This window comes from Muntiacus reevesi, chromosome 1 (assembly GCF_963930625.1).
Source record: "Muntiacus reevesi chromosome 1, mMunRee1.1, whole genome shotgun sequence".
Taxonomy (NCBI): Eukaryota; Metazoa; Chordata; class Mammalia; order Artiodactyla; family Cervidae; genus Muntiacus; species Muntiacus reevesi.
In genome coordinates this window covers 117,478,016-117,492,258 of record NC_089249.1, presented here as the reverse complement: position 1 = coordinate 117,492,258, position 14,243 = coordinate 117,478,016, and the positions used below count along the sequence as shown (strand labels likewise).

General features: G+C 41.8%; 1 long non-coding RNA gene across 1 annotated transcript; it reads left to right on the top strand.

Annotated features, from left to right (window-relative positions):
- Nucleotides 1-4,263: 4,263 nt before the first annotated feature.
- LOC136149392 (uncharacterized) lies at nucleotides 4,264-9,744 on the top strand. The gene is made up of 3 exons (XR_010659670.1): nucleotides 4,264-4,922; nucleotides 5,766-5,859; nucleotides 9,700-9,744. It is a non-coding gene; the product is annotated as an uncharacterized lncRNA (long non-coding RNA).
- Nucleotides 9,745-14,243: the final 4,499 nt, after the last annotated feature.

Below are 14,243 nucleotides of genomic sequence, written 5' to 3'. Positions count from 1 at the left end.
AATGATAGTGCATTTTAGATATCAGAGATGGCTTTTCTGATGGTCTAAAATATTCTCTCTCTTCTGTGATGTGGCAGGTTGTATTTTTCAGTTTTCCAGAGATGGCTACAGCAAAATCTCCTATTCCACATGCCCTTCCAGAAACTTGTTTGCTACTCCCCACCAAGAGGTGGAGTCTAATTACCCATCCCTTGAATCTGGGTGGGCTAGTGACTCAGGTGTAACCAATGGAACAAGTGTGACTTCTGAAGCTGGGCCATAAAAGATGAAGCAACTTGTGCTGTTTTGAAATACTTGCTCTTGAACTCTGTGTGAGCAATCAGCTGCCCTGAGGGTTCCATTTTGTGAGGAAGCCCAAGCCAACCTTCTGGAGAGCCCAAGGAGAGGCCTTGGGACCGCAAGAGAGGTACCTTGCCAGCTCCACCCACTGTCTGTGGGCTACTGCGTGGGAGACACCAATCTTACCCCCAAACTCTCAGCCCACAGAAGCCACAGAGATAGCAATGTTTTGTTGGATTTTAAGCCACAAAGTTTTGGGGGTGATTTGTTATACAGTGATAGTAACAAGTTACGTGGAAAAAAAGAAGAATCACTTCGGAAAGAGTTTCCAGCAGACCCAGAAACCAAACAGATATAGTTGTTGTTTAGTTACTAAGTCATGTCCGGCTCTTTTGCCACCTCATGGACTGTAGCCCACCAGGCTCCTCTGTCCATGGAATTTCCCAGGCAAGAATACTGGAATGGGTTGCCATTTCCTTCTCCAGGGGATCTTCCTGACCCAGGGATCAAACTCATTTCTCCTGCATTGGCAGGCGGATTCTTTATCACTGAGCCACCTGGGAAGTCCAACAGAGTTCGTAGTTACAAGCTTTTCATGGATCAGAGGGGCAGAAAAATGTACAAGCAGCAACTTCCTGGGTACCTGAATTGTCGCCTGGCTGGTGATGAGACCGAGTATGTTACTTGATCTCTATCACTGAGGGAATGGTTCAGACTATAATAATGTTGAAGGTTTCTTCCAGTTTTCATGATTATGTGGATCTCACCTCTGTACTTCTATCTGTTAAGAATCATAATGTCTATTCTTGAGGTATCTTGGCAGGGAAGTCACAGTGACCTTCTCTGTTAGTGATATTGTCAAAAGGATCTCATAATTTCAAAAAGAAACTCATGTTACAGAGCAGCAATGGGAATATATCTACAGTCACTCACTTGCCATTTTAGTCCTCAAACTTTCCTCTTTGTCTCTTTTCATTCATCCATTTATTCATCCATTCATTCATTCAGCAATTATCAGTTGAGGGCCTGCTCATGTCAAGCACTTTTCTGGGCAGTGAAGAAACAGCTGAGAGTGAGTCCTGCACTTACAGAGCTTACATTTGAATTGCGGAAGCACAATAAACAACTTGGTAAAGAAAGAAACTAGGTAATTTTAGCTTCTGCTAAGGCAATAGAACCCGTGGCGTGTATTATACTGGCAAAGAGTCGTGGAAGGGGTCTCTGATGAGGTGACTTTGAACTGAAACCTGAGTAAAATGCAGAGTTAATACAACAGTGTTCCAGGCAGAGGCCACAGCCTGAGCAAAGGCCCTGAGGCTGGAACAACGTGGGTGTGTCTTGGGGGATAAGAAAGGTCACTGTGTCTGGATATAAGTGAACAAAGGAGGGCATTGTATGGGCGGAGGCTGGAGGGATGGGCAGGGCCCAGATTTAGTCAGGTCTCTCAGGCAGTAAAAAGTTTCAACTTTATTCTAAGTGCGAATTGGAGAGTTTTTAGGAATGGAGTGATGTGATCTGATTTATGTTTTTAAAGATCATCTGTGTCATTCATCCATGGGACAGTTTTTAAGAGAGGGTTTCAGCCCACATTGACCACACTGGCTACGGGGCATTAAGTCAGGCTGCAGAGGGAGGTAGCAGCGTGGACCTAGAAGAGGGGGCAATGGCTAAGCAACAAATGAAGAAGGCATGGGAGCTGGGAAGGTGGCATGAAAGCGTGGCATTTAAGGACCTCCAAACACTGAGTATGAACGGGGCGCAAGATGCAAGATAGGGAAAAATCAGCCAGGAGGCAAGATCGGGGCTGGATAACAAAAAAGCCTGTAGACTAAGAGAGCCTGGACGTAGTCCTAAGGGCGATGGGTTTCTGATGACACAATCAGATTTCTGCCTTAGCTGCTGTGTGGATGATGATTAAAGTGGGCAAGGCTGGATTCAAAAAACAAGCTGGGGTTGTGACAGTCATCAAGGAAGAGACGATGGTGACAGAGCGGAGCAGGAGCCGTGGGAATGGAGAAATGTACTTGGGGTTGAGAGTGGCCAAGGTTATAAGCCATAGAGCTTGGGGGTTACTGTGTGTGGCGGGGGTGGAAAATGTGGAGTCCAGAGAGATGCAGGGGAATTTCTCTGACCTACTCACTGTCAAGCAGAGATGGAGAAGGGGTCCTGGAGAGCAATGTGAAGCAGTCTCTTCTGGTCCTTCTATCTTAGGTCAGTGCTCCCAGGCTTCAGCCAGTGTTACTGAACAGTGAGCCAGGAGAGGGGATAAGAAAGTGGGAGCTCTTTGCTGAAGGAGATACAGTGAGCAAGATTTTCCAGTTCAGCTTACTTCACCCTAGTATTTTCCAGCTACTAACTCCAGTTCTTTTCCAAGAACCTCCGTTAGAATTCGCCTCTAACAGCAAAAGGTCACACTCCCATTGTCCTCAAAAATTTCAGTCGTGCCATTGTTGAGCACCCATGGGCGCCGAGGTCTGGAGCTTCCAGAGAAGCCCAGGGCAGGGTAGGAACGCTCGCACGAAATCACTCGGCCTTGCTTCTGCCCAGCATCTCCCTCTCGGCCTCCCTCTCCTGTCCTCCCCCCACCACCCCGCCACCCCCAGCATCTAGTCACTCTTCTTCTTAATAGTTTTTGAAAAGTTAACAGAGTGAAAAAAACAAGGTTTAGGCACACATTCTAAAGAAAGCATAGAAATATACATCTTGCAGCTTCAGCAACTTGGGTTTGTCTCAATTTTCTTCCAGTCAGTGAAACTGTAAACACAAAAGCAAAACAGAGAGGCATTTCTCAGGGAGCCCTCAGCCCTGTTTTGGGAATACGTCTCTCATTCAGGAGTCAAGAACCAGGGACTGGAGCCACGACTGTTACCTCCTTGTAACGTTAATAGTGTAGGAGGGCAGCCCTTTGGTGCCTGTTGCTCATGGTCTTCCTTGGCTCTCACCCTCTTTTTTTTTTGCTTTTGTTTTTAATGCATGGCCTGCATAACTAGCAGCTACTTAAGGCAAGGTTTTTTTTAAGACTTTCTGTAACTTATAACATGGGCTTCCCTGATGGTTCAGTGATAAAAAGAATCTGCCCTGCCAATGTAGGAAACCCGGGTTCCATCCCTGGGTCAGGAAGATCCCCTGGAGAAGGAAATGGCAACCCACTCTAGTATTCTTGCCTGGGAAATTCCATGGTCAGAGGAGCCTGGCAAGCTACAGTCCAGGGGGTCACAAAGAGTCAGACTCAACTTAGGGACTAAAGAATAACAATAATAACATGTAACCCATTGCGTAGGGTCATATAAACAGATAGACCTTGTTTTAAACACCAGCTCTATCACCACCTAGAAGCTGTGTGATACCTTGGGCAATGTTACTTCAGCTTTCTGAACCTCAGTTTCCTCATCTGTAAAATGGGGATAATTTCACTAATCATGCCTATCTTGTAAGGCATAATTAATGGTCAAGAGTTATAGACTTTGGAACCAGACTATCCGGATCGCCACCTTAACTCTGCCACTCACTATGTTGCCTTGGGAAGGTTACTTCATCTCTCTGAACCTCTGTTTCCTCCTCTGTAAAATGCAGATAATGATTGTGCCTATCTCACTGAGTTGTTATGAGGAGTGTAAAGCATTTATAATCCACTTGTGTGGTAGGGCTCTACCAAGAAATAAGCCCTTATGAAAGCACTAGACACATAGCAAGTGCAATTTCAGTATTTGCTAAATAAATAAAAAGGACGTTTGAGAAGATTAAGAAAATGTATACGAAGACGAGTGGCTATTGTGGAGTCAGTGATTAAAATTCGTACCGCCAATCCTGCACTCCTGCCCCCCTCTCCAGCCTGCCCTAGGCTTGGGTACATGGTACATGCGGAGTGTATACTTACTGGTGACAGTTCAAGCAACTCTAAGAAATAAGTGTTACCCTCTGGCCCTCAAGGTTTATATTCTTTCTTTGCAAGGGGAAGCTGGGGCTGAACTTGAGAGCCTTGTGAGGGGAGATGCAATTTTCCTTATTTACTAACATTTACTTGGACTGGTGTCTGGGACACCCAAAATATGCTATGAATCAGTCAGAGGATAACAAGATCTGCAGTCCTGTACAGATTACTCACTAATTTGACATTTGGGGATTTTTGCAAAATGTTAGGGAACATTTGACAAGCTGCAAATTGCTATCTCTATAAAATGCATTTGAATCTGAGGATGGGCAGCCCTCTCCACTGATGTGGTTCCATTTGTTCCTAGCACCAGCTGTTGCATCCTGACAAGGTGGCTCCTTTTTATTTTCTCCCCCTGAAGTAGAAAGTGGTGGAAGTTTGCCCTGAAAACACAATAGCTAAAATTCATTGAGCACCTACTACGGGGTCAGGTGGCTTGACATTTTTTGTCTTGTGTCATCTTCGCAATCATCCTCTAAGGTATGTATCATTAGCCTGTGTATTTTTCAGCAAGGAGACTGGAATTCAGAGAAGTTAAGCAACTTGTTTAAGGCCACACAGTTCTGAATTTCTTAAGCTAGAATTTGAACCAGGGTCTACTTAACCCAAAGTGGATTCCAATCCAGCAGGCTGTCTTACTCCACCAGAGCATCATCACATTCTGACTTGGATCTCCCACAACTGGAGGGGCAAAGGAGAGGAAAATTTCTTGGTAAGTCCCTAAACAATGGGGCAGCATCAGTGGCCATGAAAGCTTGTTCTACACCATTTTATAGTGGGACCTGAATTAGTTAGTGATGTAGGGCTTTGAAGAACTTTTCTTATCACGACATTGTTCTCAAAGTCAAACAAGAAAGGTGGAGTTACTGGACTGAAAACCATGCGCCCAGTCTCCCATCCCCTTGGCGTGGTTATCATCCTCACATTATTTTTGGCACTCTACCACCCTAATGACACTCACCATTCCCTGTTAGACAAATTTTCTCCCTGCTTCCTATCAACTCCTTGGGAACAAAGGGGGCATGTGTGCAGGCTCTGGGTCTGATGAATATAGGATGCCCAGGGGATGGGAATAGGGCCCTTAGGGAAAGCATGGTGCCTGGGGAGGTGTTTCATGGGCGAACGCAGTTGTATGGAGGTGCTATTCCAAGAAGAGGGCCCCAGAGAGATACTACACACTTCAAAAGAGCAAACAAATGCCTCCTGATCTTAAAGGCAGCTCCAAAGTTACCCTTTCCAGTTACTGCTTTAAGTGAAAGGCAAGAAATAAATGTAATAGGGGGCAAGGAACTCTCCCCTGGTGGATCAGTGGTGAAGAAAATGCCTGCAATGCAGGAGACCTGGGTTCTATCCCTGGGTCGGAAAGATTCTCCAGAGAAGAAAATGGCAACTCACTCTAGTATTCTTGCTGGAAAATCCATGGACAGAGGAATGGTGGGCTATAGGTTATGGGGTCACAAAGAGTCAGACACAACCTAGACACTAAAGCACCACCACAAGAAACTCCTAGGATTTGTCATACATTTCCTGAAACCTGTTCTTCCCTATTTTTTAGGTATTTCGGGCATCCCCAAAGGAACAGTAAGTTTCTCAAGACAGACCGTATGCTCCATCTTGACTCCCAGCTGCGTGGTTGTGCTGTGTATTTGGTAAGTGCTTAATAGATGCTCATGGAAATGAAAATCCATTCCTGTGAATCTTAATGCTTTTGTACTCACCACTTCGAGTACTGAGAGTGAGTGAACAATTTCTTTCTCTAGTTAGGAATATTTTGTTGTAATTTTAATATTATTAATTGGGGGAAAAGCACCATGACCAAATGCTTTTATAGGAATTTTTATTTTATTCATTTCAGTAACATCTATAAACTGTAAAGAGTAGTAGTCTGAGGCCTATTCTTTAACCTACTTACTGGCAGTGTTTGGTGCTTGCAGAAATGCAGGCAAGGACTCTGGGACCTAGGAGGTGGGAGTTGGGTGGGCAAGGTTCTGGCTTTGGGGCCAAGGATTTGGCTTCTTTTGGCTTCTCTTTCTCCACTTTCTTTTCTATATAGTTGAAAGCCATAGCCATGTTAGCAATTGCCACTCAATTAAGAGCACTAATTCCAAATACAAACTGGTAGACAGATAGGCTTATTCCTCTGGGACTTAATTACCCTAGAACTGGTCCAAGCAACATTAGCCTCACTCAAAGTATCATTACACACTGTCCAAATGGTCTCCTAAATGTCACCCTTGGAGGCAAGGGGACAGCATGGGCTAGTGAGTCAAACACCTGTTTATTTGGAGTCCGGCTCTGTTTCTTTTGACTGATCGAGCCAGTTCAGCTCTCAGAAGTGCTCTAAACTCATCTGTAAAATGGGGAGATGGAAGAAGATGACCTCTGAAGTCCCTTCCAGGTTTGTACTCTACAAATCCTCAGTAATGATGCTGAAGCACCCAAACCATCTTAATAGGTACCGGGTGTCACCCAGCTTCTCCTCATGTCTGCACAGACAAGCTTCCAAAGGATCATGCTCAAAACATTGCTCTGGGTCTCTCTGGAGAGGAGCCTTTCAATTTTCATGTCCTATTATTAACCTCTTCCCAAGTTCTGTTTTCCAAGTTTAGGTCGGCTCATCAGAGTTGAACATGGACTATTTGGATTTGTGCCCAAGCTGTTCTCCGAGCCTGATAGCACATTCATTACTCCCTACCCATGGTTTCTGCTAAATGACCTCGTTAGTGCTATAATTACATGTTGCTCTTCAGAAAGCTGGGGGTGGGGTGGGAGATGAGTTAACGAAGGCCAAGTACTGAGATGGAGTTCAGTTGTAAACATACTGAATGACGCCTACCTTCCACAGGCCTGATTACCCACGGGGAGTTGGAAGGGAAGTTTTATGTTCTTTTTTCTCTCCTTTCTTTTTCATTTCCCATTAACGGAGGATAACATATACAAATGTGTTGGTGGTAGTTGGTAAATACATGAATTTGAAAGCTGGGTGGTGATATTTTTACGGCTTAATGTATATGGAACCATACATTTCCTGGAAGTAAAGAAATGAAAACAAATGTTTCCTGAGCACTTATATAGGTTTTTGTTCATCTTTGCAACAAATTTATGAGCTAGTTATTATCCTTGATTTACTAATGAATAAGCAGGTTCAGAGAGGGGTTTTTTCCAAGGGCAAAACCAAGTATATGGCTGAGTTAGGAGTTGAACCCAGGTGTGCCTGACTCCAAGGCTCAATATCCCAGGCTACCTCTCAGTTCATTCATTCACTCACTCACTCATTCAGTCTTTTGTTCAGCAAATATACTCTGACCTCTATCTGATGACAAAATCTAATCACATAATTTCAGAGTTTCTATTTACTCTACTTAATTTAATTTTACAGATTCCTCAGATGACCCTAAATTCAGTGGGGTCTTCTTCTGTAATAATTTTCTCAGTCTTCTCAGGCTTCCACCTTGGGGGTCAGATCTCAAACCTGAGATTCAGAACCCTAGGTGTGTGAGCGTGTGCTCAGTCGCTCAGTTGTGTCCGACTCTTTGCGACCCCACAGGCTGTAAACTGCCAGGCTTTTCTGTCCATGGAATTCTCCAGACAAGAAGACCAGGGTGGGCTGCCATTTCCTACTCTGGGGGATGTTCCTGACCCAGGGATCACAGCTGCATTTCCTGTACTGGCAAGTGAATCTTTACCGCTGAGCCACCGGGGCAGCGCCCAGGACCTCGGGATGTGTGTTTAGACCATCCTGTGCAAACGTCTATTCTTTTAGTTAAGGAAACTGAGGTTCAGTGGCTTTTTGAAGTGGTAAGCCTTTCATTCCAGTACATTCTAGGGATGTCAAGCATATATTTGAATTTACTTGGGGTGCTGAGAAGTGATGATTGTATGCTGTAACACAGCGGTCCCCAACCTTTCTGGCACCAGAAACTGGTTTCTAGGAAGACAATTTTTCCATGCATGGGGGTGGGCAATGATTTCTGTTTTGCCTGCTGCTAACTTCCTGCTGTGCGGTTCTAACAGGCCATGGACCCATACTGGTCCATGGCCCAGGGGTTGGGGACCTCTGCTGTAACAAATACAAAAAACTTCCCCTGCTTTCTGGGACAGTTCACAGTGCATGTGCCTGACAAGAGGTACTTGTCTCTTCACTGCACACATCAGTTGATTCACAATGAACTTTTTCAGAAGCTTGTTAACTTCAAAATTTTGTCATCACACTTTTGTGACAGAGAATCCATTTTCCAGACTAGATCTCTGAAGCATTCGGAGTCTTTTTTGAGATTTCTTTTTGGGTGGTGGTAAGGTGAACCAGGAGAGTCAAATACCTTTACTTGTCCCTACAGAATTCTTTCTGCCAATTTTTTTTTTTTAAGTGGAAAACATAATATGTTGAATGATGAGAGAGATGTCTACACTTAGGGCAGAATAAATGATGTGATAGTAATAGTAATGGGATGCAACTTTAACCAAGTGATGGACTTTATTAAAACAGGGAGTCTTACCCATCTGATTACTAATTAGTATTTCACCGTAGAACTTGGAATTTGGCAAACCATGCATTTAAAAATGTGAGCATCGTTTGTTTGACAGACTGTCAAGACACTCATGCAGGCTTAATGTATTAGTTTATTCTATAGTAATCAAGTTGTTATTATAACTACAAGAAAACTGGAAAAATAAGCCTTTCACAGTCAAATTAGTCATAGGAAAGAAACTAAAAGAACCCCCCAACTTTGAGCAACAGTAGGGATGCTATCGTAGGGAGTTGGGGTGTGAAACAGCAGGAAACCATTATCACATGCAATCCTAGTTTTAATGATTCCACTAGAACATTATAAACCTATAAAATAAATGCCTCAAAATAAATGATAGATCTCATAGTAAAAGCCAACTCTTTCTTCCACACTGATCAATTTGGGAGAACTGGTCCCTTCTTCTGGAAATAAATCATTAAGCTGCAGGTTTCATCTCAGAATAACTTTTGGAAGAATTCTTCAAACCTCTTAAAGTAATTCACTTATATTTCTCTTCTATTTTTAATACCCAAAAATATACACAGGAGATGCAAATACATCTCTAGAAGTTTTGAATGAGTGGACAAAGCAGTGTTAAAAATTCAACAGCACTAATTACTAGCTGAGCAGTATAAAAACCTCTGAATAAATGTCAGCTGAGGAGATAAGCTCTTATCTTAATCTAATGACTCCGCAGACTTAATTTGTCAGGCCAGCCTAGTTGATGAAAAACAGGTTTCTATTCTCCAGTGTTAGCAGGAACATCTTTCCAAATCTTTGAAGTTGGATAGTAATACCGTCAGTGTCATCCTGTAAAAATCTTCTGACCAAGCCAATTTAATTCCTATTGTCCTGTTACACTAATTAAAGTTGTTCCACCCCTATTGGACAAATATCTGAGTGAAGCCAATTTATTTTTAGAGTTTTGTACCTTTTGAACTAGTCACCCTCAACTCCCAATGTTTTGTGCTTTTTTCATAGGACTGGAACATCAGAGACCATCTGTCTTCATATCAGGAGGCTGAGATTTCCAGAGAAATGCATTAATTCTGAGGAATCCATTTACTGAGAAGCCATGTAGCAGCATAGCTAAGCACGGAGATTCTAAGGCAGAAAAGCCTGGGGAATTTTTGCTGTGTCACTTTCAAGCTGTGTGACCTTGGGTAAATGTCTTACTTTCCTAGCCTCAGTTTAATCATCTGTAAAATGGACAATAATCACTGATATCAAGAAAGTTAGATAAAAGAACACACTCCAAGTACTTAGAGTGCCTGACCCTTATGCTTAATAAAGGTTAGCCTTCATTCATTCACTGACTCATTCATTTCTTTATTCAGTCAATGAATAAATATGTATTGAATCTTTTTTTGAAATAATTTTATTGAGTTTTCTTTTTTTTCAGATTATTATTATTTTTTTGATGTGGACCATTTTTAAGGTCTTTACTGAATTTGTTACAATATTGTTTCTGCTTTATGTTTTGGTGTTTTGGCCACAAGGCATGTGGTATCTTAGCTCCCCAGTTGGAGATTAAACCCATACCCCCTACTTTGGAAGGTAAAGTCTTAACCACTAGACTGCTAAGGAAGGCCCTGTGTATTCAATCTTAATAAGTCTATAACACGTGCTGGTGCTCTAGGACATATTCAGAGCCAGAAGGGAAGCTTCTTTGCTTTCATAGGATTTTCTTGCTCAAGGAAGCTCAAGCCTGACAAAATCACCTCATCTTGCCACACCTGGGAAGGAAATGTCACAGAATTACCATGACTTTCCATTCCAACTTGATTGTGATTGCTGGCTTTCTAGTACAAGGGAAGTCAATCGATGGGAAGTCAATTGCCATCTCAGGAGTCTGTTATGCTGATGACGTGAGATCGTGTATGGTGAAGAGCCAAATATTGGTTGCCTTCCAGTGCCTTGTGTTTTGTCCTTGTGACCCAGAATCACATGCTTGGTACAAACGTGTCTAGGGAGCCCTCGTCTATCTTTTTCACCCTGATCTCACCAGTCAATGTAATATCCTTCCCAGTAGCCCGTATGTCTTCTGCTTGCTCCCTTTCTCACTTGCTTATACTGTGCCATAGTGGTTTTCCATTCTATTCAATATCACTTGGAGATATCTGTTGATATTTATTTCTTTGATTTCCTCATCTTAATTGTGATGGCATGATTTCTTTCAAACCCCTTGAAATTTGTGCATATACTTAAAAGTATATATTGCAAGTCTGTTATATACTAGGAACCCCATTGAGTATTGCAGACATCAAAATATGTAGGTTGCAGCCTCTACCCTTTGAAAACTTTACAGGGGTGTGGGGAAGGCTCTAGGAATACAGTGGAAGCATGACAAGGGTAGGGGTAGGGAACATTCAACTTAGACTGGAAACTCACTTGTGGAATGTTTTCCAGAGGAGATGACTCTTGGCCTTGGCTCTGAAAATGAAGCAGGAGTCAGTTGGGTTAGGATATAGGAGAAGGACATATCTGGTTGAAGAATCAGCATGTGGAGAGAGAAGAAAGTTCACTAGATGTGTGAAGAGCCTGAGAGAAAGCAGTAGATGGAATGGAAATGAAGGGTCATAAAGATCTTCTGTGCTGAGGGGTTAGAGTTTCACTCTGAAAGTGACAGGACCCATTAATAAATTTGGGTCATGGAGTCAGGTTTATATCTGTGTTCTCCTAGTTCTCCTCACCACTTTCATGGTCTCTTGATTACATGATCTTGCACCCCCACTGCCTCCCACCTCTCAGCTGCCAGGCTCACTGAGCTCCCTGGCACCCTGCCCTCAGCATCCTTTTTCACCCGGTTGCCTGTCATCACTGATGACGCTTATGCAGCCCCTTGATTTCCTTTGATGTAACGATGTTCACTCTACTCCACCTGGTCGGCCCTTTTCTTCTATTACACCCAGAACTGCTCCTCCTTCGAAGCCTCTGGCAGTGACAGGAACCCCTGTTCCTAGTCACCATCTCTCTTCCTTCCGCCCACAGAGCCTTAGTGAAATATCCATGACTTGACCCTTCCTGCCTGCTCAGTCCTGAGCTCTTTGTAGGCTTCACTCCCTCCCCACACCCCTATACAGAATACCGAGGGAATTTCTCTTAACAACCTTGTGAATCCCCTTCCACTCCCAATCTTCATTTTCATCCATTCCCTTCATTGGTGGCAGAAAATGAAACAACCTTGGCTAATAATTCCACTTATTTCTTACGGTGTCTGGTTTTAAGTTGAGCACTCAACACTGGCCTTTCTTCAACTCTGCTAAGACTTGACTGTTACCTTCCTTTCTGACACACTGTTTTGGGCTATGACTTTTGGTAGGAGACAGGTGCCCTGTCTTCTAGATTATTATATTTTCCAGCATTTTCCCTGTCTTTCACCCTAATGTTAACACAGATGTTTGGAAAAGAGTGTACACCAAATACTGTATCCAGGTGAGCCAATCTATTGATCATTGGCCAATCAGATTTTTTTTTGGACAATTTGTTTCTGTATCATTTAAATAGGCTGCACTTTATATGAGCTATAGCCTGTGGATTTCTGTTACTTCTGACCCAAAGCTTTGACAAGATCACCACAGCCCTCAAGTTTCAACACTGCTCATGTTCCCCTTACTGTCTTTATTATTTGAGTAAGAAAATAGAGACTCTATCTCCAGAAATCCCTCAGTTTTTCTCCAACAGTTTTAAACTATGTTGTGTACTAGTTCTGCCTTGTCTCAGAGAGACTCCTATGTGATTTATTTTTAAAAAGACAATTAGGAGTTTATCTACATTTGTTAAGCTATTTCTGCTACTTACTTTATGTTTCCTATTTACAATCTTTTATCTTTTTTTGTTTTCCTTCTTTTTTGTGTGGGCTGATTGAGTTTTTTTATATTCTGCTGGTTTGGAACTTATGCTTACTATTTCTATTCTTTTCATGAATTTTTCTAGACTTTTAACATATATGTTCAAACTTACATATTCTCATCAAAGCTTAATCAGTGTCTCCATCACTCTCCTGGAAGCTTTAACTTCCATACTCTCATCTGAGTAAACTTTGATTGATCTTACATTAGAATGATCTAGTGTTGGAGTTATATACACAGGAATTATTTTTATAAGCACAGGAATTATTTGTGTTATTATTTATAATCAATACTTTTTTAGATTTACTAACTCATTTTACCAATTTTTTTCCCCACACAGTTCCTTTTTCCTCCAAGGTTAATTTATGTCCCTTACTGAATACATCTTTGAATAGTTTTTTAAAGGAAAGAGCTTGTGGTCAATAATTTTCTGAATCCCAGCTGTCGAGCAGCAGTTTGTATAGAATTCCTGATTCATAGCACTTTTCCCTTATGCTTTGAAAATTATTCCATAGACTTGATAGTCATTGTTGTTAATGAGAAGTCCATTGTCAGTTTTTTCATTACCTTATTGGTTGTCTCTCTTTTATCTCTGATTCCTTTACTTTCTCTTTAATTTTGATGTTGTATACTTTCTCTATGATATATCTAGGTGTGAATTTTTAAAACTTGATGGGTTTTCCCAGTCTCAGAACTCATGAGTTCCTTCAGTTCTGGAAAATTCTGTTACTATCTCTCTGTACTCTCCCCTTTGCCCCTATTCTTTCTAGTCTATTCTTATGAAATGACTATTATGAGATATATGGTGGAGTTTTTAAATCATTTCTCTATGCTCTATGTCTCTTAAATTCCCCCTTTTTCCCCCAGATTTAATCTTTTTTGATAACTTTTTGGGCAGTTACTTCAAGTTTTTCAGTTTGCTTGTGTCTACATTTTTAACCTATCAAGTTATTTCATAAACATTTTTATTTATTTTATATTTATTGGTCCTCTTTTATGAACGTTATCCCTTTTTTATCTCCAAGAATCTAAAAAACTAGTCATTTTAATGTCCTTTCTGTATCATTCAAATATTTCTCTGTTCTTGGGTTTAAACTTCTCCACTCTTCTGGTTATTGGCTTTCTCTCCTTGATAAGGATTTTTAAAAGTACAGTTTTGAATTTTGTTTATGAACTCATCCTCTCATTTTCTTGGGGCCTGTTGTCCTTATAGGGATGGTTTCATGGCGGCTTCTGTTCCACTCCTACAGCCTATTTCTGACCCAGGCTTATAGCTGTGACTCAGATGGGTATATCACCCTGCAGAAATGGTGAAATTCTGGAGCCTTCCCCAGAATGCATTGTCCTAGTGCTAATGCAGGAACTCAGGGCTTATCCCTGTTTATGGACAAGTGGCTTCTTTTCAGATATAATCTTGGGCTGATGGACAGAGATATTTTGGCAGCCATTAATGACGATAAAGCTCTATTCTGACTTCAGTCTCAGGTAGGTGGTTTGTATCCATTTTGTGCACTGGATATTTAATTTTCACCTAACAACTTGGTTTCTCAGTTGTGTCTCTCACTTTCAAATATCTCTTTTTAGGGAGACCTCTATGTTTTGTTCTGTTTTTTTTTTTTTAATTTTTTGTTGTTGTTTTATATTTTGTTTGTTTGTGGAATATGTTTCTTTTTG